Genomic DNA, 25,552 nt, shown 5'->3' on the forward strand with positions numbered 1-25,552 from the left:
AGTCATCCTGCAAAGAGAAATTAGATAAAAGAAAGAAATGTAACATCTTGTATCTTAATAATCCTTAAGCTAATCTGTTATTTTATAATAATAAAATGACTACCTTAAGAATAGAAGTGAGTCTGGCTGTTTAATACGGGAAATCTTAAAAATAGTAAGAGCATATTTTAAGTAATCAAAGGAGTCGTTCTAATACATACTTCTCTACATAACTCTTTAGAATACTTTTAAATGACCTGCTTATTTTTTTAGGGAAAGAATCACTTTGAAAGCAAACTAACCTCAAACAAAACCATTCTTTGTAATTTGTTTTGTATGTGGCACCATGCTAATAAAATCTTAAAATTGGAAAGTGAATTACATAGACACAGTTCCTCTTTTCATGGATCTTAAAGTAGGGAAGATAGACACAAATAAAATATCTGCACAAACATATACTTAAATTCTCTCTGCTAAGCAGTGTGGTGTGACTGCTGTGAGTCTCGGAAGAGAAGAATTCAGAGAGATCAGTAAGCATCTTAAGACAAATGGTTATTTCTCAGCAGTTATCCAAGCATAGGAAAAAGTCATAAGGGACCATCATTCACTCAAGAAACAGTGTAACCATCCTGACTAGAATATAGAGAGGTGTGGAGAAATAGTGGAAGATGAGGAAGAAACAGAGAAACCATCCAGACTGGGATATAGAGAGGTGTGGAGAAATAGTGGAAGATGAGGAAGAAACAGAGAAACCATCCAGACTGGGATATAGAGAGGTGTGGAGAAACAGTAGATGATGAGGAAGAAACAGAGAAACCATCCAGACTGGGATATAGAGAGGTGTGGAGAAACAGTAGATGATGAGGAAGAAACAGAGAAACCATCCAGACTGGGATATAGAGAGGTGTGGAGAAATAGTAGAAGATGAGGAAGAAACGGAGAAACCATCCTGACTGGGATATAGAGAGGTGTGGAGAAATAGTGGAAGATGAGGAAGTGGATACTGAGAGGAGCCACATCACCCACCACTTTTTGAGCTATCTTTTAATGGGTCTGCATCCTTATCCTAAACACAGTGGGAAGCTTTGACAAGGGTAACAGCAAATTTGTACAACTAAATGCATAGCTGACAGGGTGAAACGTATGGTTAACGCCAAAAACATTAAGGAGTAACATTTATGTAAGAATTTAGTATTCCTTAATTCTGTTATTCACGTCTACCGTATTTGCGTCCAGACTTTCCCTAGGTAAAATGAAAATATAAAGCACAGCATATGGTAAAAGGATCCATTGTGTAAACATGAAATATGTGAGCAGGTATCAAACCAGTTCTTCCCAATACCTGAGCCTGTAAGAAGCACAGATGTTCAGTATGAGAGGGTCCGCAGAATGCAGAGAACTGCTATTTTCCTGGAGCCACAAGTTAGAACAGAAACAGGGGATCAATAAAAATCTGGGATAGAAAATTCAGGCTTAAATAACTGTATTTGCTTTCAAAACAGTTCAGTTACCTTACACTGCCCTCTAATTTCAACATTTCAACAAAGTTATCTGAAATTGTGTGCTTCATTCTTAGGTGAAAATTGAGAAAAACACCATAGAGTTCCTCCAGCTTTAAAACTGGCATGAATACTGCTCTGATCTAAACTGCCTGCCTTTCATTCTCTGGAGAAGCCATCAGAACTGAGCCATTCCAGTTCCCCCACCACACCTTAAACCAACTCCACATTGATGGTTGTAAGTGAGCCCTGTCTAGAACAGCAATATTATATGTACGAAGAGCTATAACCTTGGCTTCAGCTGTTCACAAGTGCGCTATCTTTATATAACTACACCCCAGAATTATGACATATAATTCCTGCTTTAATCTTTCTTAGTGCCAAACTTGTACACATGAGCAAAACCTTGAGAGCTCCACCTCTGCATGTTTAAAGCAGGACTCCTTCCTCTGTCTTTGTTCTCAGTATTCTGCCTTGGTGACAGTTATCACCATTAACCTAACCACTTAGAACACTGATTATTATTAGTTACTTTGACTCCTTTTCTTCACAAATTATGTTCAAAACATCAATATGACTTACTGGTTCTATCTTTCAGCTACCCCTAAACCTTTTTGAATGTTCTCTCTCCTTAACCAAAAATGGCTGCAACAGCAACATTGCTGGCCTTTCAGCCTCTGTTCTGGCCCTGATGGTTAATTATCTTTACTACAAATGGAGAAACTTGCAATCACACTGCAAATGTACTTGATGTTCAATGCTTACTGTGCTCAGGACACAGTTCAGTAACTTTACCTTGGTTCATGAAACAACACATGATCACTTCTATTAACTCCTTTTCCTCTTTTCTATTTCCAAGTCACTTGGCAAACTCCTCTTCTTGGCATTAAGCGCTTGGATATTGAAGCTCCTCCACTGATTAGGATACTGGAAATCCTCCACAGTTTAGGTTACCAGAACTCCTCCACAGGTTAGGTTACCAGAACTCCTCCACAGGTTAGGTTACCAGAACTCCTCCACAGGTTAGGTTACCAGAACTCCTCCACAGGTTAGGAAACCAGAACTCCTCCACAGGTTAGGAGACTGGCACTCCTCCATGGGTTAGGAAAGAAGTATGTAAGACATGGGCACTTTCACCTTCCTTTTAATAGCAAGAAAGTCACTAAGGCTTACTTTACCATTGATGGATGGCCTTGACAAAACAAGTTACAACCATTAACATATATATCACCTCTTTTCCATACCACGAGGTTAATATTACTACATGTAATTGCATACACATTTGATTTCCCTATTCACTAGATTGTCAGCATCACAAAGTCTGAGACTTTGTCTTGCTCATCACTAGACTTCCTAGGACTGAAGTAGGCCTGCCTCATTCCAGTTAGTTGATAATCAAAGCTGAATGAGTGAGTGAATAAATGAATAAGAATTTTAGGAATTCCACCATTAACTGCCATTCTCTTCTTCAGAACACATCTTCTTGTTCTCAGGGAACCTGGCTTGGTGAACTGTGATAGACTGCTCCAGTGCTTTGACCAGAACCAAGCTAGTTAAAATGAAAATAAAATAAACAATTATATGTAATGGAATGAGGGTTAACTGCATCTTCGTGTTAGGGGCATTGGACATTAAAGTATGCTGCTACAGGCCATGAACCATCCATCATTCAGTAACAGCTGCAGATTCAGAGCTTTGGTTCTGAAGGGCTTGAAGGTTTCTATGGGAACAATACATTTCTGTATTCTGTTTATAAGCTTAAAATACGTGGTGGCAAGAAAGCGCTGCTGTAACAAACCATGTGAGGATGATTCAGAGGATGAAATCCCATAAAAATTAATGATCAGAGAAGAATGTGGACTAGTAAATCAACAAGCACATTATTAAAAACAGAGGAAATGTAATTGGCCACATATGGTCAGAAGATAATGAGGCAAGTGTCACTGAGCTCTTTAGGCAAGTTTTGTATACGTACTCACACGGGGCAACACACAGAGCAACTGATGTGCCAACAGCCTCACAGAAACAGAATCCATCCTCTAGTAATACGTTCATGACATCTAATTAGCAATTATGAAAAGGGCTTAATGGTGAGAACAAGTAACTAAAGTAAAACCACCCTAATGAATTACCACTGTCACATTTGTGTGTAAGTAAAGCAGGCTTCGGAAATAATAGACTCCAGCTTTAGAGCCCAGGTAACAGTTGAAATGAAACATCCTGGGGCTCTTGATCTTCGCCTAATTGCCTCGGCTTCTTGCGGCTGCAAGATAAAAGCTTATTCTCTTTGCAGGCCACTAGAGAATTTGAAAAAGAAAATAATCCATGCCTACCTTATAAAAACTTAGATTTTCTGGGCCAACAAAATGGTGAAGACTCCAGACTTTAAGAACTCAGCTTTATCCTTCAACATACATAGAGGGTGAGTGTTTCTTTTAGTTACCACAATTTTGTAGACTCAGGGTCAGCTCACAAGAGATTCAGAATACTGCTAACATGCTATTTTAAATCCTCTTTTTCGATACTCATTTACTGGTCTATGAAATTCTTGCCACTTTTCCTAAAATTTACTAATTTGTCAGGAATAAGAAACAATAAAAGTTGAAGTGATTTTTCGATTTTTCTCCTAGAATTTGGCTTTGCGTAGGTTGATTTTTTTGTTTCATTTGGGTGAGCTGGTACTTACTGACATGGCAGCTGATTATCAAATATTTAGACTAGACATTGCACAGTTTTTCCTACACACCAGGTTCTCTCCTCTTTTGGATGCTTTTCCTTCTTTGTTTGAGCAGTCTGGTGGACCATGGTAATTCTGCCCTCCCCCCGAGAGTGGCAGGTTATAGATCAGTTTCCTAGAGATACCACATTAATCTTGATTTTAAGAGATTTAATTCTATAATTTAAAAATTGTGTTTGTGTGACTATATGCACATATGTGCAGGTGTCCCTCATGGCCAAAGCCATTGGATTCCCTGAAGTTAGAATGTAGATGGCTGTGAACCCAAGAACTGAACTCCAGAATAGTTGTACATGCTACCACTGAGCCATCTCTCCTGACCTGTACATTTGTTATGCTTGCTTATTAATTTTTGAGACATGGTCTCTCTCCTGGTCTATATATTTGTTACTCTTGTTTATTAATTTTTAAGACAGGGTCTTCCTAGATACCCCCAATTGGCCTCCCTATGTAAAGTTCCTCCCTGGAACTCCCTATGTAGAACAGATTGTCCTTCAACTCTACTTAAATCAACTTGCCACTTCCTCCTGAGTGTTAGAACCAAAGGTGTGCCCACAACACCCCCTTGAGGTAGGAAAACCATTGACAATAAAGGTTTGGAAATTGCTACTTTGTTTACAGAATGAAGGAAAAAAATAAACTCAAAGGTCAATCTACTTTCAATATTGCATCTATACCTAACCAGGTCTTTTCATTTCCACTGTCACTTCTATTGTGACTGCTCCGTGAGCCTTCTAAAAACTTCCCATACCTTTGTGCCTCCCACTTTTGTTCCAGGCAGTGACACCTTTATATAACTTATATTGTCTTGATACCCTCACCCCTCCTTTGTTGCTTGATTTTACTATATATAAATATCAAATTTCTATAGCTACCTACGAAAAAAATTTCTAAAGTTTTCCACAATTATGGCTACCATCTTTTTCCATCCTTACCCTGTCCCGGAGAGCTCTCTGGCTTCATTGCTTTCTCTTCTTTTTTTACTTATTCTCGTTTAGGCACAGCTGCCTTCTGCCTATTTCTCAAAATTGTCAAACACCTTTCCCCTTCAGGTGGCTTGCCTGGTCACCGGATGTTATTCCAAAAACCAGCACATAGTTGAGTCTCCCAAGATCTGATCTATTATCACCTTTTTAATGAGAGCTTTGCCAGCATTTTTTTCTCCTTAAATAAATGTGCCTGTTACAAAAGGACTCCCTAAGTGTTCCCTATGATCTCAGTCCCTCATATTTATGGTCCCATATAATCTCTTCTTTTTAGTGTGAGAGTATACTGTGAACCAGCTGAACACAGAAAGTGGGTCGGTCAACCACTCTTCTATTGTAGTAAATGAGAGATTTATGCTGCCACCAGACTCAGTTCTGAAATAGTCCCATGGTTGACTTTAAGAAACTAGCTCTCATAAATAATACAACATGAAATAAAACAATGTGTGTCTAGATATTTTTATGTATACATAACATATACAAAAATAAAAAAGATGTCTCCTTTTTTCTTGTCTTCTTTGAGGTTGAGAACTGTAAGCTGGTTATCATTTGCTTTACATCTAGAATCTACTTAGAAGTGAGTACATACTCTGTCTTTCTGTGTCTGGGTCACCTCACTCAGGATGTTTTCTGTTTGTTTTATGTTTTAGTTTTTGGTTTTTTGTAGTTCTATCCATTTGCCTGAAAATTTCAAGGCATCATTGTTTTTTACTGCTGAGTAGTATTCTATTGTGTAAATGTGCCACATTTTCTTTATCCATTTTTCAGTTGAGGGCCAACTAGATTGTTTTCCGGTTCTGGCTATTATGAATAATACTGCTATGAACATAGTTCAAAAAATGTCCTTGTGGTATCGATCTGCATCCTTTGGGTATTGCTGGTCTTGAGGTGGATTGATTCCCAATTTTCTAAGAAACCACCATACTGATTTCCAAAGTGGCTGACTGACAGCTGAGGAACCTGCATAAGACCAAACTAGGCCCTCTGAACGTGGGTGACAGTTGTGTGGCTTAGGCAGTTCCTGGGGCCACTAGAAGTGGAACCAGTATTTATTCAAAGTGCTTGAACTGGCTTTTTGGAGCTCATTCATCAATGGAGGGGTTCGTTGCTCAGCCTAGATTCGGGGGGGGGGGGAGGCCTTGGTCCTGTCTCAAGTGATATGACAGGATTTGTTGATTCCCCATTTGAAGAGTGGATGGGGGAAGGGAAGGGAGGAGGCAAGTGGAATGGGAAAACAGGAGGGATAGGAAACTTGGATTGGTATATAAAATAAGATTATTTTAAAATAAAATAATAAAAAAGAAATGAAGCATAATTTATTTTATTTTTACTATCAATCACTGAAGGAAATTAAGTGTTACAGCAAAGATATTCATGTAAATATTAACTATTTTCATATCATGCTGTAACCCTAGTTTTATTATTTTTCCCAAAAGGCTACATAGTTAATATATCATTATATAACATGTCAAATTGTTATAAACACAGAAACGATCATTGTGAAAGAAGTTGAAAAAGCACTAAAGAAAAAACAAAATATCGAGACTGTGTTTTTTGTTTTCCCAAAATGTTGATATTTAGCTTTGTTGTTGATTATATTATAGAACATAATCAGCAGAACAGTCAATGTGTTCATAGTCATCAAAAGACCCCAGCTTTGTCCCAGAAGCTTGTAGAAGGGAGCTGCGGGCTGTGTTCCCACCCAGCTCCCGCACAGCTAGCTTAGCCCCAGAAATAACAACACACAAACTGTATTCTTTTAAACACTGCTTGGCCCATTAGCTCTAGCCTTTTACTGGCTAACTCTCACATCTTGATTAACCCATTTCTACTAATTTGTATAGCACCACGAGGTGGTGGCTTACCAGGAAGATTCTTAACCTGCATCCATCTCGGAGAGGAGAGCTATGCCGTCTGTCTCATTGCCTTCTTCCCAGCACTCTGTTCTGTCTACTCCACCCACCTATGTTCTGACCTATCAGGCCAAGCAGTTTCTTTATTAATTAACCAATGAAAGCAACAGATGACAGATGACCCTCCTCCATCAGAAGCTCTTTTTGCTAAGTGTGGATGCAAAGTGACAACCTTCAGGAACTTTGTCATGTGGCGGTTTGAATTGTAATATGCCCCCTAGGCACAGATGTTTAAATTTGTAGCCCCCAGTTGGTGTTCATGTTTGGATAGGTTTATGAGGTATAACCTTGCTGGAGATGGTATATTATTGGGGGTGGATGGTGCTTTTAGTACTTTAAACATTCCCTGTTTGCTCTCTCCACTTTCTGTTTGTGGTTTAAGATGTAAGTTTTCAACATCATATTGAGTGAGATAACCCAGACCCAGAAAGACAAATATCATACGTACTCACTCATAAGTGGCTTTTAGACAGAAGGCAAAAAGAAGCTACAGTTCACAATCTCAGAGAACCTAGGCAACACTGAGAACCCTAGGAGAGACATATATGGATCTAATCTACATGGGAAGTAGAAAAGACAAGATCTCCTGATTAAATTGGGGGAATTATTGAAGAGGAGGAGAGGGGGGATCTAGGGAGGGGAGCAAAAAATGTATAGCTCAATAAAATCAATAAAAATAAGATGTGATTTCTCAGCTTTCTGCTGCAGTCATCATGTCTGCCTTGTATCATGATTCCCTACCACAATGGTGATGGACTTTCATCATTCTTGAAAAAGTCCAAATAAACCCTGTTTTCTATAAGTTGCCTTGCCTTGGTCATGATGTTTTATCAATGATGTTTTATATTTAGCAATATAAAAGTAACTAATACTAATATAGGCTAAGACAATTGCTCACTTAACCATCATGAAGCATGTTATGGATCCAAACCATCTTTAAGAGAGATAGAATACTGATACAGGTTTACAAAGGTACTCCCTGCGACGCCTTGTTTTGTATTTGTTGCTATTATTTTGTTTTGTCGGTTTGTTTTTTACAATCATTTCTTTAAGGTCAATGTTTGCAGAGATGATTCGGTTGTTCAGATTTCACCACCTTAAGGTCTCAATTTAACATCCAGAACCCATATAGCAGGCTAGATACGGTTTCAGGTAGCTTTAAGCCCAGCCCTATGTGACTCCAGGGACAAGAGGCGATTTCTGGCTGCCAGCCCAACCATAAAAACAAGGTCTGGGTTAAGGCAGAGACTTTTAATCAAAGGACAAAGCAAGAGTGATACAGGAGGACCACTGAAACCTTTCTCTTGCTTTCGTGCATACCCACAGGTACATACACCTCACACTTATGTGAGAACACCATACCACACACTGCACAGGGATATACAATGTTTGTGAGGGACAAACCCTATTATTTACCTCCATGTCACAATTTTTCTAGTTACTACCAAATTTGTCAGAATTATTTGATAAGCCACATGGTTGATCAGATAGCTAATTTTATTTATCAGCTTGTCTAGATCAAGGAGGATCTGCATATTTGGCTAAATTTTATCCTGTTTAAGTAGGATAATGTGCTGTTGCACAATAATGTGTCACACCTATTTTCATGGCACAATTAACATCTCTGGAGATTTTGTAGGTGGGACAAAGTAGGAATTTCTCTCAGTGATATCATCTTTAGATGGTAGCACATTATACTTATAAATAACTGAAAATTTCAGGGTGGGTTACTGTAGAAAAACATCCTGTGATGACATTTCTAAAACATTAGTACTCTAATTGATCAGTCTGGGTGAACTTCAGTGAGGGTGTTGCCTTCCCACTACATGTCTTAACAGAAGTGGGGAGAGAGAATCAGCTCTCTCTATGGCTGTGGTCCTCTACCTATGGACTCGTGGTTCTCAGCCTTTTCTAGAAATACTGCTGGCTCTTCTGGGTCTTCAGCTTATGGACAAAACATTGTGTAGTTGGAGTCGCTGTGTAAGTCAGTCTCTACACATCTGGATCTAGAGTTACTATGTGCACTGTAAGTTGTCTTTTGTGGAGAAACCTGAATAATATAGATGATTTTTCTCTGAAGGTTAAATAAAACACTTTCTTCTATGGTTTAAATATTCTTTTTCTATAGTAGACTACACTGAAAATTTCAGGCATTTATAAATATAACATGCTATTTCCTAAAAATAACATATTATCTAGAGATACTCCTGTATTGCCCCACCAATTAAAGTCTTCACAGATGTTAATCATACATTATATGAGCAGCACATTATAACCATTTTGAGATCCATAGAATTATGTCTCTATGTATACTATGCTATGAGTTATTTGTTCCCAGGTAACCAACAAAGCTTAATGTAGGTCCAGGTGGTAAGTGAAATTTCTGAGAGTATTCATTTAATCACATATTTTACAAATACTGAACACCTAGAAGGCAATAAAATGTATGCAAAGCTTTCTGGAGACAAGGTTGGGCAAATCAAACTTGTTTTTGACTGAAGAAATTAAAAAGGGAAGCAAGTTTGTTTTTTTATAATATATGGTTAGTGTCATTGAAGCTAACTCAGAGAATGATGGGAACACAATTAAGACTGTTTTGATTAAGCCATTGTATGTTACCTGCTATAAAATTAGTTAGTATGTATCTTTTTCAGTGTTCTTGTTAATAATTCCTGTTTCTCTCTCAATATTGACACAGTCAGGACAACAAACCACATGACTATACTATCTAAAACCCTGGAGTGACGCTGGTGCAGTGGGAAGGAGGCATTAGGAGGAAGGACCTTGGACCACCCATGTGTGGACTGACAAATGTGTTAATACAGTGGAGTGTCAGGATGCAGTGTGGGTCTCAGGCTCTTCTAACAGGAAATAATGGATTTATTCAGTGGTGAGATAATAAAGTCCTTTGCCGGGAAGTTTGGACACGCACACACAAAATTTGCATGTAATGAAAGCCTTTGAAAACAATGCCTCAAAGACCTGGTATACATTTTTTAAAAAGCACTGTGGCAAGTGTGAATTTAAGAAAGAGACACCCATTTTGAGATTACAGCAATTTAATCAGGAAATAAGCCTTTTATCTAACAAAATGAGAACAGAAATAGAGACAGATATGTGAAAAAAATATATATTAAATACTCTAAAAATACAGACAATAGGACTTGTATTCCATGTGGCCAAATAGGTGATTTTATGTGGCAATGATTGTCTTCTAGGTTCCATCATGAACCAGCTGGCACATAGCTACTATAATTAGAAACACATACTTAAAGAACAGTATATTTACCAGGCGGTACATATCTACTATCATTGGAAACACACAAATAGCAGTACATTTACTATGTTCGTAGTGAAAGCATTATGAAAACCATGATGGATGATTGTGATGTGTACTTTAAAGTAACCTTCAGGCACAGTGGAATGATGTGCCTTGGTAGGATGAACCTTGAGCCAGATTTTAACTTTTCTGAATAAAAAGAAAACTATATCTATCTTGTGCAGCAGCATGACATCAATGCCAAAAAAATTCATACCAGGTGAGTTAGAAACTAACCTATTACATAAATCTGGTCTTGAACACAACTCAGGAACTTAGCTAAAGAAGCTAAGCAAGTTGTTCCATAATTTCTTCCCTGAAAATCAGGCTGCAGAGAAATATTGTTCACTAAGTGAATAATTGTAAAAAAGTTTACAGAATACAAGAATATGCTTTGTTAACAATAAACAGCTGAAAAACATGAGAAACCAGTATTGTTACTGTACTAGTGCAGGTTCTCAAGAAGTAGAAATGATGCTGTGATGGACACCAGAGTAGGATATTGTGGGCATGAAGGGAGGGAGTGGGGGAGACTTAATTAGATCTGGAATTATGCAACCAGAGAGCTAGGATAGTCTGTTTCCATATGAACTTAGATATCTTTTCCCCATTTTTGAGAACATCACTGGAATGTTTGTTAGCCTACTACCTTTGGTAGTATGACCACTTTAACAATATTAACTTTGCCGATTCATAGCTATAAGCAGCCTTTGAGGTTTTTAGTGGCCTGTTGTAGGGAGCTGCAGGCTGCATTCCTGCAGCCCGGCTCCCAGCCACCTGGCTAGCTTATGCCCCGAAATAACAACACACAAACTGTATTCATATAAACAATGCTTGGCCCGTTATATCTAGCCTCTTCTCGGCTAACCCTCGCACCTGGACTAGCCCATTTCTAATAATGTGTGTAGCACCCCAAGGTGAGCTTACCGGGAAGATTCTACCCTACGTCCATCCTGGGTTGGAGCTTCATCCTGTCTGCCTCAGAGAGCAGAGCTATTGAGTCTGAGCTCACTTCCTCTTCCCCCCAGCATTCTGTTCTGTTTACTCCACCCACCTAAAGGCTGGTCTATCAAATGGCCCAAGGCAGTTTCTTTATTAGCCAATGACCTTCCTCTGTCAGTGGTGTCTGAAATTTCTTCTATAGATTACAGATTTTATCGTGGAAATATTTAGCATCTTAAGATAAGCTTGTGTTTTAGGATTATTTTTTTTTTTGGAAGCTACTGAAAATGGGATTTTTTTCTCTAATTTCATTTTAAGCAAACAAGTTCCTTTGTTTGCAAAGAGAAAAGTTGTTGAGCTTTGTTTAATGACTTCTGTATACTCCAACTTTGCTGAAATTTATCATCAGATCTAAATGTCTCCTTGTGGGCTTTCTGAGTCCCCCTAAGTAAGGATCTTATCATTTGCAGCAATGATATTTGTTCCTTCTTTCCCTATTTGTGTCACTTCATTTATTTCCCTTGTTTTATTGGTCAGGGCAAGATTTCAAGCCCTATAGTAAATGAAACTGGTGGCAGTGGATACCCTTACACTTTGACAGATCTGCAATTAACAGCTTTCACTTCTTCCTCAGTCAGTATCATGTTGGCTATAGGGTAGGTGTGTATGTGTATGATATGATTATGTTGAGATGTAGTCCTCCATTTTTCATAAATGTTTAGTGAATTGTATCATTCTTCCCTAGTTGAAATGCTTATGTGGGATTTTTTGTTTTTGTTTTTGATTTTCTTTATATACTCTGCTTAGATGATAGTGTGCATAAAAAAATATTGGAGGTATCATAATATCTGACTTAAACATAAAGTAAAGAGAGCCATAGACACAGAAATAGTATAGTATTGTCACAAAACAGTGTTACAAACTAAGGAAATAGAAAGAAGTTCCAGAAATAAACACACAAACACAAACATATGCATACATACATATATACATGTATATACTCATGAGTTTATACACACATCTGATTCTTGACAAAGATGTTGAATTGAGAGCATATACTAGAAAAAGAAAATCTCTTTATTAAGTAGTCCTGAGGAGACTGGGTATGCACATACAAGACAGAAACTAGATCTTGACTTCTCAACCTGTACAAAAATCAATACAAATGGACCAAAAATCTGAAAATTTGAAGCTAATCTAGGAACATAGAGGAAAGTCTTCAAGATACAGGTACAAACAATGGCCATAAAAAGACCAAATAGCCCTGTGACTAGCAAGAATTATACAAATGAGATTGTATCAAATTTAGAAGTTTCTGTACACCTAAAAAAATAAAATACAGGGATAAAATATTTTTCAGCTATTCATTCAATATAGGAATAATTCAAAACACCTTATATACTCAAATAGTAAACAACAAAAATCTGTATTATTAAATGAACAAAAGAATAGAACAAAGACTTTTCAAATGGAGATGTACAGATGGTCAATAAATATATTTTAAAATTTAGCAGTGTTGATCACAAGGTTGATGTAAATAAAAATGACATTGAGATTCTACCTCACTCAAGTCAGACTGGCTACTGGAGAAGAAAATAATAAACAATAAACATTGTAATTATGCAGGAGAAAAAATTATGTATGTTGATGGTAGGAATATAAGTTAGTTTAGCCACCGTGGAATTCAGTATGGAAGTTCCTCAAAAATTCAAAATAGAATTTATATATGTTTGACATCTACCAGTTTTGGGTTATTTATCCAAAAGAATCAAGTCAGGTTTCTACGAAGATGTTTGTGTGTGTGTGTGTGTGTGTGTGTGTGTGTGTGTAGCTGATTCACTGATTCAACCATTAAGTCACAGGGATTGTACTCAGATTGTCAGGTAAGAACCTTTGCACACTGAGGCACCTCGCTAGTCCTGTTTCTTTGTTTTTGTTTTCATTTTCCAAATATTTCTTAGTCGTTATGTCTACATTTTCAGTCTTAGGTTCATACAGAACTGGGAAGAAGTTTTAATTTTTCATAATGCTCCTGGTGCCACACATGGGTAGCCTCCACTCATCCAAATGACGAACATACAACGACATACCATGATGACTCCAAGTTCACAGTGTACATTAGGCACACTCAGTGTTCCATATGCACAGTCTTAAGTGACATGTGCTCACCACTAGGAACATACAGAACTGTTCCAGTGCCCTAAAAATTCTCTGTCTTTGCCCTTTCATCACTCCCTCCCAACTTCTTGGAACTATTGATAATTTTATTACCTTGAAGCTTTTCTAGTACATGAATTTGTTATATTATTTAGCTTTTAACTTCTTTCCTTTAACCATGTATATTTAATTTCCTAAGTTCCTTTTATGTCTTGGACCTCAGTTCTGTAGTGATGTCTAGATGTGCCATAGTTTTCTTAGCAATTCACCTCCTGAGGGATATCATTGTTTGCTTGCAAGTTCCTGCTACTATGAATGAAGAAGATTTTGTAAGCATCCGTGTGCAGGTCTTTGTACAGATATAAGCTTCCAAGTCCTCGGGGAAAATGCCACAGGATATGATTGCTGGATCATTCTGTAAGAGCAAGTTTAGTTTTCTATGAAAACTCTGAGCCTCCCTCCTACGTTGCTTCACAGTTCTGAAGGGAGGAATGAAACTTGTTGCTTCAGATCTTAGCCTTCAGTATTTTCACCATTGGGGACTCTGGCATTCTCAGAGACAGGTAATGACAGCTACCTGTTGTTGACATTCATATTAGTTGGCTTTATATGCAGCACCTTTTAATATACTTACTTGATGAGTATCTTTGGCAAGGTCATCTTTTTAAAAGATACGATTGTTCACCTGCCAAAAATAGCTTTTGGTGACTGCTTTTGACATAGACTGCTCCAGATCACAGCATCTGTAGCCAAAAGGAGGAATGCTTTGGGAAGGTTCCAGGAGCTCATGTCCAAAACACATAGCAGTAGAGATGTAGAAGCTGAAATTTGTGTCCAAATAAGAAGAGTTTTTAGTAGAAGTTATTAAAAAAATTAAATAGAGCATTGGGGTTACCAATAAAAGAGTCACAAACTGACAACAAAACACCGAAGCCAAACAAGAAAAGAGATGGACATAGCGGTGGAGCATGCTCGCCTCTAGAGGAAGTGAGACAATGGTTTCATTTTGTTGGTCCTACTGCTTTTCTGGCGCACCTGTAGCTACACAGAGACATACCCAATCGGTGATCTAACCCCAAAGACCTCCTTTTTCATTGTTTGGAACTTATACTCTGAATTTCCTTAACAGAAATTTTTCCTCCACTGAGATTTTTTTTTTTATATTTAAAATTTTAGTAGAATCATTTTTACTTTATTTTAAAATCTTGTTTATTTTCTAACAGCAAAAATAAATTCTAAATCTTGCTTCAATGTCTAAAAATTATAAATTATATATTTTCAGAAAAAATATTTTAACCAGTTGCTAAATAACTGACATTGTCATATGATATAGTTCACAATTCCTTGCAAATTATTTGGAGTATTTACATTTTTGAACTACTAATTTGAATAGAAGTTTTCATAAATGCACAGTAACACAAAACTGCTCTTCAGCTATATATTATTTTAATATTAACATTCCTATCTCATTCTGTATATTCGGAGACACTGTGGAATTGTGAATAAGTGCCTGGCATTGCTGCTGCCACACTCCGTTTGCTCAGTCATCTTACCTGCCACATGCACACACAGGCATTACCACTTCTCACCATGTCTATGTTGATCACCCAGATCACCAGACCTTCCCAAAACACTGAGCCCTTCCCAGGCACGGTGACATACATATGGTACCACCACTTGGTCCTTAGCTGTGTCATGAATTTGAGATCAGTCTGACTTACTTAAAAAGATTCTACAGGGAAAAAAAAAAAAGGCTTTCAATTCTGTCACTGCAAATCAATTGCTATATGACACATACACACTTAGCCTTCTGTTCAAAAATTTTTATGACCTCCTTTCTACAATCTATTTGATCCCACTGGGGACATTTTAGTGACTTTTCACATTCTTGTGACCAGATATCTGAAAAGAAGCAATTTAAGAGATGAAAGGTTGATTTTGCCTCACAGTTCAGTGCATTCAGTCCATGAGGTTAGTGGACATGCGGTGGCAGTGCAGGGCTTGTCCTTGGTGGCAGGAGTCTGTTTGCTTATCTGGGCAGATCAAAAAGCAGAAAATGAGTGATGCTGACACTCTGTTTATGTTCCATTTTTATTACTCGCTCTGGGACCTTGGCACATGGCAAGGTACTGCCCATATTCTCGGTGGGTCTGGGACATCTTCAGAGATTCATCAAAGATGCCCTATAAGACTTATAATTCAATTAGGTTGACAATCAAAATTTACCAACCTCAGTCCACTCCAGTTGTCTCTCCCTAAAATTTACTCTGCTTCCTTCACCCCCAAATCTGATCCCTCCTGCTTCCATCCCCACATGCCCAGGTCCACCTGCAAAATCTATTCTATTTGCTCTTTCCTAGGAAGATCCATTTGTCTGCCCACCTAGAGCCCTCCTCTTTAGCTAACCTCTATGTGTCTGTAGGTTGCAGCTTGATTATCATTTACTTAACAGGTAATATCCAATTATACATGAATACATAGCACATTTATCTTTCAGTCTGACTTATTTCACTCATGATATATTTTTAATTACATCCATTTGCCTGAAAATTTCATAACGTCATGTTTTAAAAGCCACTGAGTGGCTGAGTAATATTCCATTGCACAAATTTCTATATCCATTAGAACACACTTTCTATATCCATTCTTCAGAAGAGGGACATTGAGGTTGTTTCCAATTTCTGGTTATTATGAAGCCTCAATGAACATAGTTGGGCAAGTGTCTTTGTGGGAGGAAGGATGAAGTGTCCTTTGGGTACATGAACAAGAGTAGATAGAATACTAGGGTCTTGAGGTAAATTGATTCTCAATTTTCTGAGGATTTACTTTCATATTGGCTGTAGTTTTCACTCCCACCAGCAATGGAAGAATGTTCCCCTTGTTCCACATCCTCTGTAACATGAGTTGTCGCTTATGTTTTTTTTTTTTGAGCTTACCCAGTCTGACAGGTGTAAGGTGAAATATCGTTTTGATTTGCATTTCCTTGATGGCTAAGGACATTTTACCTTTCTTTTAGATGTTTCTCCAACACTTGAACTTACTCTATTGAGGATTAAAATTTATATCTATACTCCATTTTTAAATTGAGATTTTTGTTTGTTTGTTTGTGGGATTTTTTGATGCATAGTTTCTTGAGTACTTTATATATTTTGGATATTAGCCTCTGTTGGATGTGTAAATTAATGAAAATCTTTCGTCATTATGCAGGTTGCTGCTTTGTTTGAAGGATCATTTCCTTTGCTGTGCAGCTTTTAGTTTCATGGAGACCCACTTATCAATGGTTGATCTGTGTGAATGTGTTCTGATCAGAAGGTCTTTTCCTGTGTCAATGAGTTCAAGGCTATTCACCTCCTTTTCCTCTATCAGCTTCAGTGTACCTCATTTTAGGCTGAGATATCTGATACATTTAGAGTTAATTTTTGTGCAGTGTGATAAGTATGGATCTATTTGGACTCATCTGCATATAGTTATCCATTTAGACAGCATCATTTGCAAAAGATGTTCTTTTTTCCAATGCCTACTTTTGGCTTCCTTAGCAAAAACATAATGTTCATTGGTGTGGATTTATGTCTGGGTCTTCAATTCAATTCCACTCATCAATGGGTCTGTTGTGGGGAAAATACTATCCTGTTTTTGTTACTATAGATCTGCAGTATAACTTGAACTTGGTGATGGTGGTACCTCCAACAGGTATTTTATTATTCAGGATAGTTTTTAAACTATTTTTTGTTTGTATGTGTGTGTTCTTCTTCTTTATGAAATTGAAAAATGCTCTTTCAAGATCTGTAAAGAATTGTGCTGAAACTTTGAAGGGGATTGCATTAAATCTGTAGATTGTTTTTGGTAGGATGGCCATTTTTACTATGTTAAATCCTACTGATTCATGAGCCCAGAGATAATCCATTGTCTGATATCTTCTTCCATTGTTTTCTTCAGCGTCTTAAAGGTTTTGTCACACAAGTTTACTTTATAAGAGTTTTCCTGAGATTTTTTTATATATATTGCTTGAGTTTTCTCTTCTGTTATGATCAGTTGGGCTGTGTCTACACCCTTTATTTGGAAAAAATCATTTTGATTGTCTTCATATATGTTTATATCTTCTGAAGCTTCTATTGTATTGCTTCCATACTGCTCCTCAAATGGCATGCAATTTTAGTTGTTTTTCTCCATACTTCCTCTCTCATCCCCCTCTTCCTTGCCCCTACCCCTTGATTCACCCATTCTTTTCTGCACCCTCATTAGCTCATAACTATTTTATTTCATTTTCTAAGGAGATCCATCTCTTCCCCATCCACCCTTACCCTGTTTCTAACTCTGTGTTTTTTGGATTGTAGCTTAGTGATCATTTACTTAACAGCTAATATTCACTTATAAGTGAAGACATACCATATTTGTGTTTCTGGTTCTAGGTTACCTCACTAGGGATGATTTTTTTTCTAGTTTCTTCTATTTACCTTCAAATTTCTTTTCTCTTAACAGATGAATAGTACCCACATTTTCTTTATCCATTCTTCTGTTGAGGGACATCTAGTTTTTTTTTTTGTTTGTTTGTTTTTTGTTTTTTATCTTAGTACCTGGGCTAATGATATTCCGTTCAGAACATCTTCTCCTATGCCAAGAGTTTATGTCTATTCCCCATGTTGGGCCATGGTGATAGGTGTTGTTTCCCTGATTTCTTTCTGGGTCCATTTGTGATTTCTATATAGGAGGATTACTGATTTTTGTGAGTTAATTTTGTATCCAGCTACTTTGCTTAAAGTCTTTATTAATTGTGGTAGTTTCTTAGTGGAATATTTGGAGTCACTTATATAAACTATCATATCATTTGCCAATAAAGGTCTTTTGATGTCTTTACCAATTTTAAGCCACTTGATCTCCTTTAGATGTCCTATTATTCTAGCTAAGATTTCAAGTACTATATTGAATAGACATGTAGAGTGTGGACAATCTTGTATTTGTCCTGATTTTAGTGAAATTGCTTTGAGTTTGGCTCCATTTCAGTTGATGTTTGCTATGAACCTGCAGCAAATTGCATTTATTGTGTTGAGGTATATCCCTAATACCCCTAATTCTGGAGGACTTTTACCTTGAAGGGGTTTTGGATTTTGTCAAAGACCTTTTCTGCATCTAATGAGAAGGTCATGCCTTTCAGTTTGTTTACATGATGAATTATACTTATGGATTTACAGTGTTGAACCATACCTAGAATCTCTGGGCTAAAGGCTACTTAATCAGGCTGAGTGATCTTTCTAATATGGTCTTGGAATCAGTTTGCAAGTATTTTACTGAGAATTTTTTAATCTATGTTCATACGGAAAATTTGTCTGTAATTCTCTTTCTTTGTTTAGTCTTTAAATTAGGCATGATGGTAATGGTAGTCTCATAAAACAAATTTGGCAGTGTTCCTTCCGTTTCCATTCTGTGGAATAACTTGAAGAATGTTAACATGAACTCTTCTTTGAAAGTCTGGTAGAATTATATGGTAAAATCAATTATCTCTGAGCTTTTCTGTTGGGAAGATCTTAATGAGAGTTTCTATTTCACTAGAGGCGATGGAATTGTTTAAATTGTTTATCCAATCTTGATTTTACTTTGGTAAGTGGTAAATATCAATAGAATTATTATTTTTTTGATTTTCCAAGTTGATAGATTACAAGGTTCTAAAATATGTCCTTATGATCTTCTGGATTTCTTTGCTGTCTGTTGTTATGTCCCACTTATTCATTTCTAATTTTGTTAATTTGGATATTCTCTCTCCTCATTTTAGATCCTTTAGATAAGAGTTTGTCTACCTTATTGCTTTTCTCAAAGAACCAACTGTTTGTTCCCTTGATTCTCTGTATTTCCTATGTTTCTATTTTATTGATTTCAGCCCCGAGTTTAATTATATTTTGCCCGTAACTTTTTTGGGGTGTAATTTTCTTTTTCTTTTTGTGCTAGAGTTTTCAGGTATTCTATTAAGTTGCTAGTCTCTCCAATATTTTTCTACTTAGGCTTTACTTTTATGAATGTGCTTCTTAGTGCCACTTTTATTGTTTGAGTGTGCTGTATATTCATTTTATTTCAGTTATATAAAGTCTTTAAATTTCTTTGTGAATTTCTGTCTTGACCCACTTTTCAATTAATAGTGAGTTGTTCACTTTTCATGAGTTTAAAAGCTTTCTATTCTGTTGTTGTTAATATCCAGCTTTAATCTATGGCAGGATACAAGGTACTGTTTCAATTTTCTTATATATGTCCAAGTATGTAGTCAATTTTGGAGAAGTTCGAAGACATGCTAAGAAGAAAGTGTATTCTTTTGTGTTTGAGTGAAACTTTCTGTAAATATTTATTGGCTTATAAGGACAGTTATCTCTAGTATTTTCTGTCTGGATAATCCGTATATTGACGATTGTAATAGTTAAGTGACTCCCACTATCTGTGTGTGAGGATCAGTATGTGATTTCAGCTGTAATGGTGGTTCTTTTATGAACTAGAGTGCCCTTGTTCAGGGGTCAGAGATGTTAAGACTTAGCAATGTCCTTTTAGTGGATTTTCCTTTGATGCATATGTCATGTTCTTCCCTATTTCTTCTGATTAGTCTTGGTTTGAAGTATATTTTGTCAGATATTAAATGCTTTTTCATTATTTTATTGAGAGGTGATATCTATCCTTGTTGTTACAGTGTGTTTCTTGGACAGAGCAAAAAGATGGATCACGTTTTTACATCAATTATTATGGTTCTAGTCTTTTTATTGGGAATTGTTACCATTGATGATGATGTTGTTGCTGTAGGTTGTGGTAGTGGTGGTTGTTGGTGATAGTGAGGATGGTGATGATGGTGGTGGTGATGGTGGTTTTGTGTGTGTGTGTGTGTGTGTGTGTGTGTGTGTGTGTATGTTGTTTCTCCTCATTTGATTTTCTGGCCTGGGATTATTTATTCCTTGTGCTTTCTTTGATGTGGTAAACCTCTTTAGGTTGGAATTTCCCTCCTACTGCCTTCTGTAAGACTGGATTTGTAGACAGATACTGCTTAAACTCTCATGGAATGTCTTATTTTATCTATTTAATTGTGACTGAAACTTTTGCTGGTTATAGTCATCTGTGTTGACATCTGAGGTCTCTTAGAGACAGGAGAACATCTGACCAGGCTCTTCTGAGTTTTATAGCATCCATTGAGAAATCAGGTGCAATCCTAATATGTTTATATGTTACTTATCCATTTTCCCTTACAGCTTCTTATATTTTTCTTTGTTTTGTACTTTTAATGTACTGATTATTATGTGCTGGAGGGTGAGCTCTTTTTTGGTCCAATTGATTTGATGTTCTATATGTTTCTTGTACCTTGATAGGTATCTCCTTAGATTCGGGAAATTTTCTATGATTATGTTGAAAAAAATTCTGTGTCTTTGACCTGTGTTTCTTCTTCTTCTATCTCTCCTTTTATTATTTTTAGCTTTGTTTTTTTTTCTAAAGTGTCCCAGACTTCCTAGATGTTTTGTAGCAGGTGATTTTTACATTTGACTTTTTTTGACCAGGGTATCACTTTTTTCCATAATGTTTTTAGTGTCTGAGATTATCTTCCATCTCTTGTATTCTGTTGGTAAGGCTTGCCAACCTCTGAGGTTCCCATTCAAGTTCCTAAATTTTTCCTGTTTAGGCTGCCCCAGTTTGGGATTTCATTATTGATTCTATTTCCACTTTCAGATATTGAACAGTTTTTTTCATTTCCTTCCTCTGTTTATATTTCCATAAATTTCTTTATTAAATTTTGTTGGAGGAGGTGCTTGTTTTTCCCGGACACTTAGCCCCAAAATAACCACACAGAAACTGTATTAATTAAATCACTGATTGGCCCATTAACTCTAGCTTCTTATTTGCTAACTCTTGCATCTTAATTTAACCCATCACCATTAATCTGTATATCACCACGAGGTTGTGACTTATCAGAAAATTCTAGGACATCTATCTCTGGTGGTAGATCCATGGTGTCTCTTGACTATGCCTTTCCTTCTCTCAACATTCAGTCTAGCTTTCCCTGCCTACCTAAGATCTGTCTTGCTATGTATCCCAAGCAGTTTTCTATTCATTAATAATAATTATAGTGCACAGAGGAAACTCCCACATCAGGATTTATTAATTTCTTCGTTAAGGACCTCCATTGTATTCAAAAAGATTGTTTTAAGGTCTTTGTCTTGTATTTCAGCTATGTTATAATACCTAAGACCTTCTGTGGTAGAGTTCTAGGCTCCAGTCAAGTTATACTCTCCTAGCTGTTATATTTTCCTAGTGTTTCTATGCTGGTTTCTAGGCATTTGATTTTGGAAAGATTGCAATTCTAGATGCTGATATCTGGTCCTGTCTTTGTTAGGTGTACGTTTTGTTCGTTGGTTTCTGTTGTGCCCTCTGATACCTAAGAGGATTGTTAACTGATTGTTAACTGATAGGATTGTTGGCTGATAGGAAAGACTTTTGGGATCCTGATAGGTGTGGCCACTGGGAATTCTGGGTAATATATGATTTTAGGTATTAGGGGCAGACACTTAGTAGTGGGGTTGGGCTAGAAGATGGTGAGTCTGGGGGAGTTCACAAGAAGAAAGCAAGCAGTCTCTTCTGCCATCATCTGCTTAGTCACTTAAGAATAGAGGCAGAGAATGAAGAGAGGCCACCACAGGTAATCTGCTGAGAGATTGGCTATGGAGAAAGGGAAGGCAAGTGATGAGTTGAAGCTTGCCTACTTGCTTGACTGGCCTAGTTGATTCTCTAACAGGCTTGGCTGATGGGTTTCCAGAAGATGCCTACTCGAGTTGGGGGCTGGAATAACACAGTAAGTGGAGAAGGTTGGAGAAGATCTCTGTGATTTTTTTTTTTTTTTAATTTTCGAGACAGGGTTTCTCCATAGCTTAAAGGCGTGTGCCACCACCGCCCGGCTCAGATCTCTGTGATTTGGAAGTGGGAGCAGAGAGTGTGGAGAGGCCACAACAGGTAATTTTCTATGGAGCTGAGGATAAGATGGGAAACTGGTCTTGGAAGAGTGGAAGTAGAGATGAAGATCTGTAGTTAGCCTACCTGTTTCCCTAGTTAGAGTGCTGTGGGTCCCTCAGCAATCCCTGCTGAAGATGGAGAGTGGGCTAAAGCAATGGGCAGGTGGAAGGAAGTATGGAAGAAAAGATCTGCACAATGCACTGGCGATGGGAGGGGCAAGGTAGGGAAAGAAGCTACAGCAGCTGTTCTGCTACATAGCTGGGGATAAGACTGGGGGGTTGGATTTGGAGGAGTGGAGAAATAGATATAAGGATCTGCAGTTAGCCTACCTACCTGCCTCCCTGACTAAAGTTCCTATAGTTTCCATTTATTTTAATTATATAATTTCTTTTATACATTTTTTAGAATCAAAGTTTGTGTAAAAATTCTCAATCCTATGACTAATCCCATATTTATACTAATCTGTGCAGTTTAACAAATCTACATTAAATTATTTAATTTGTTGTATCTCTTAGGGTTCTTTCTATTATCTGTTTTATGTATTAAATTTATGCCTGATTGCATATTGTATAGTATTATACTATTAAATTGAATACTTATGTTGTGTATACAATTGGAGGTACAGTACTTAATTCAACATACCCAGACAGAAAATTTATTTCATAATATTTTATCTGATATATGCCATTATCTTCAACTAAAACTTTATAAGAAGTCATACACAGACAAAAATATTTATTTTATTTGCTGCTAATAGATGTAATTAAGTAACTAAATACAACCTTCAAAGTAATGGTAACAATACCCCCTCTGGGTTTGTAGGGAACTTTAAATGTATATTTTATTTAATCCTCCAATAATTATAAATATATAAGCATATATTTTATATAAATTTTCATATTTAAAATGTAAACATTTACTCCAAAAGATATTAAATGAGTCCTCCAAAATCACCTACCCACTAATTTGTAACTAGGTAATATTCCAGGTGTGGTTTCCAGGTTCAATGCCTTGGTTCTTTCCATTTAACTGGTTTCTTGCTTTTCTTGTTTTGTAGATAGAAAGGGTAAGGCTCAGCCTGCAAACACCACACTGCACCATGACAGTCAAGTAGTACCACCTATCCCTTTGTGCGTCTTTTTTTGCAGGCAACTGCACTTGCTTATGAAGAGATGAATCTACTTGAATCTGTCATGTCAGCATAGAAAGCTGCTGCTCTCCTGATGGAGGAAGGTCATTGGTCATTAACTAATAAAGGAACTGCCTTGGCCCATTTTATTGGTTAGAGGATAGGTGGGAGGAGTAAACAGAACAGAACGCTGGGAGGAAGAGGAAGTGAGCTCAGAGATTCCACAGCTCTCATCTTGGGAGCAGACGCCTGAGAGAGACGCCATGCCCCGCTCCCGGCATGAAGCTCCGACCCAGGATGGACTAGGCTAGAATCTTCCCGGTAAGACCGGTTCTCACAGATTATTAGAGATGGGTTGATCGGGATGTGAGAATTAGCCTGTAAGTGCTAGAGCTAAAGGGCCAAGCAGTGCTTAAAAGAATACAGTGTCTGTGTAATTATTTTGGGGTATAAGCTAGCCGGGCAGGCGGCTGGGGTGTTGGGGACGCAGCCTCGCCACCGCTCCTATTACTTCACTCTCCCACTGTTCAGAAGGGACATTCTGACTCTCGCACATAATGAATCATTTGTGTCACCTCTGAGTTTAGAATCTAGGTGGCCTGACGGAAGACCTTATCCACATGTCCCTTAACAGCCTTTATGGAACTTCTCAGTGTTTCTCGTGTGTGTGTTTGTGTTGAATGTTTTTGTCCGACTCCACTGTATTTTAGAAAAATGTCTTCAGTCTAAAACACCTTTTTCTGCACAGACTTAAAATATGAAAATGTTACTTTTTCTCATGGAAATTCATTCCACATTTGATTAGCACTAGCACTCAGTTTCCCTCAGGGAATAATTCTTGCTCACCTATTATGTGTTTCTCCTGAAGAAGAGCCTTCCTTACAATTCCAACATTGCCACCAGATTCAAATCTGGCTAGTCAAAACTTCACACACACATAGACACACACACACACACACACACACACACACACACGGGTAGGGGACAGAGAGAAAGTTGACTTGAGAAATAAATCTATAGACTGTGACTATTCTGGAATTATGAAACAAATGTAGATTTATTAAATTGGTAAAGATGTCTCTCCACATGGGAAGACTGTCTAAGAATAAAAGCATTATAAGACAATCATAATTACAAGATGGAAAAAGATGTCACAATTGGATATAGCCATTCAGGATTCGTGTGTTCATCCTTGCTTGAGTGTTCTCATTTTACCCTGAAACTTATGCAAATCTATGTTCATCCATTAATAGCTAAGTCAGTTTGCATTGGTTTGTCAAATGTCACTATACTTTGTATTCTCTTTCTTAAGGTCCTCATGAGTACACCATTAAGTGACACACTTCTCTAATAAAACAAATACACTTTGAACTCTTATTAGGCAAATATTATATTCTCTTATAACAGTCATCTATATCCCATAGAGTTTAATAATTTTAAGCCTTATGAAACATGTTAAGTGGCATGAGGGAAAGAAAAGAATGGAGGAAAATGAGTGAGGGAACAAAAGAATCGCCATACAATGAGGTCTTTAGAAAAGGGTTTGTTTTCCTTTGTTCTCCTTCCTCATCATTGAGAATAACCAAGAAATTTGAAATTTGTATTTTCTATTTTCTAACTGTCCACATCATACTCACAGAGGCTGATAATGTACCATTAATTTCATTGACAGGATTGATATTTTACATTCCATCTTATTGTCAGAACATGTGCTGGAGGTCACATCCTCATTTTTTTTTTCAGAAGACATGTCCATTGTACTCTCTCATTGGCAAAAGAATTACACTCACCAAGTAATAAATTTTGGCTGTCAGTAGTGCCCCTAGCCCAGCGCATTACAGGATGTGATGAAATCCTCCTGTATTGACCTTTCAGTGTGAGATCCCTACTAGCAGTGACAGAAGAGCTAAAATCACTTGAGCTTGCA

The sequence above is a fragment of the Microtus oregoni genome, unplaced genomic scaffold (assembly GCF_018167655.1).
Source record: "Microtus oregoni isolate MIOR12 unplaced genomic scaffold, Mior012 000017F_ref0000208, whole genome shotgun sequence".
NCBI classification, from domain to species: domain Eukaryota; kingdom Metazoa; phylum Chordata; class Mammalia; order Rodentia; family Cricetidae; genus Microtus; species Microtus oregoni.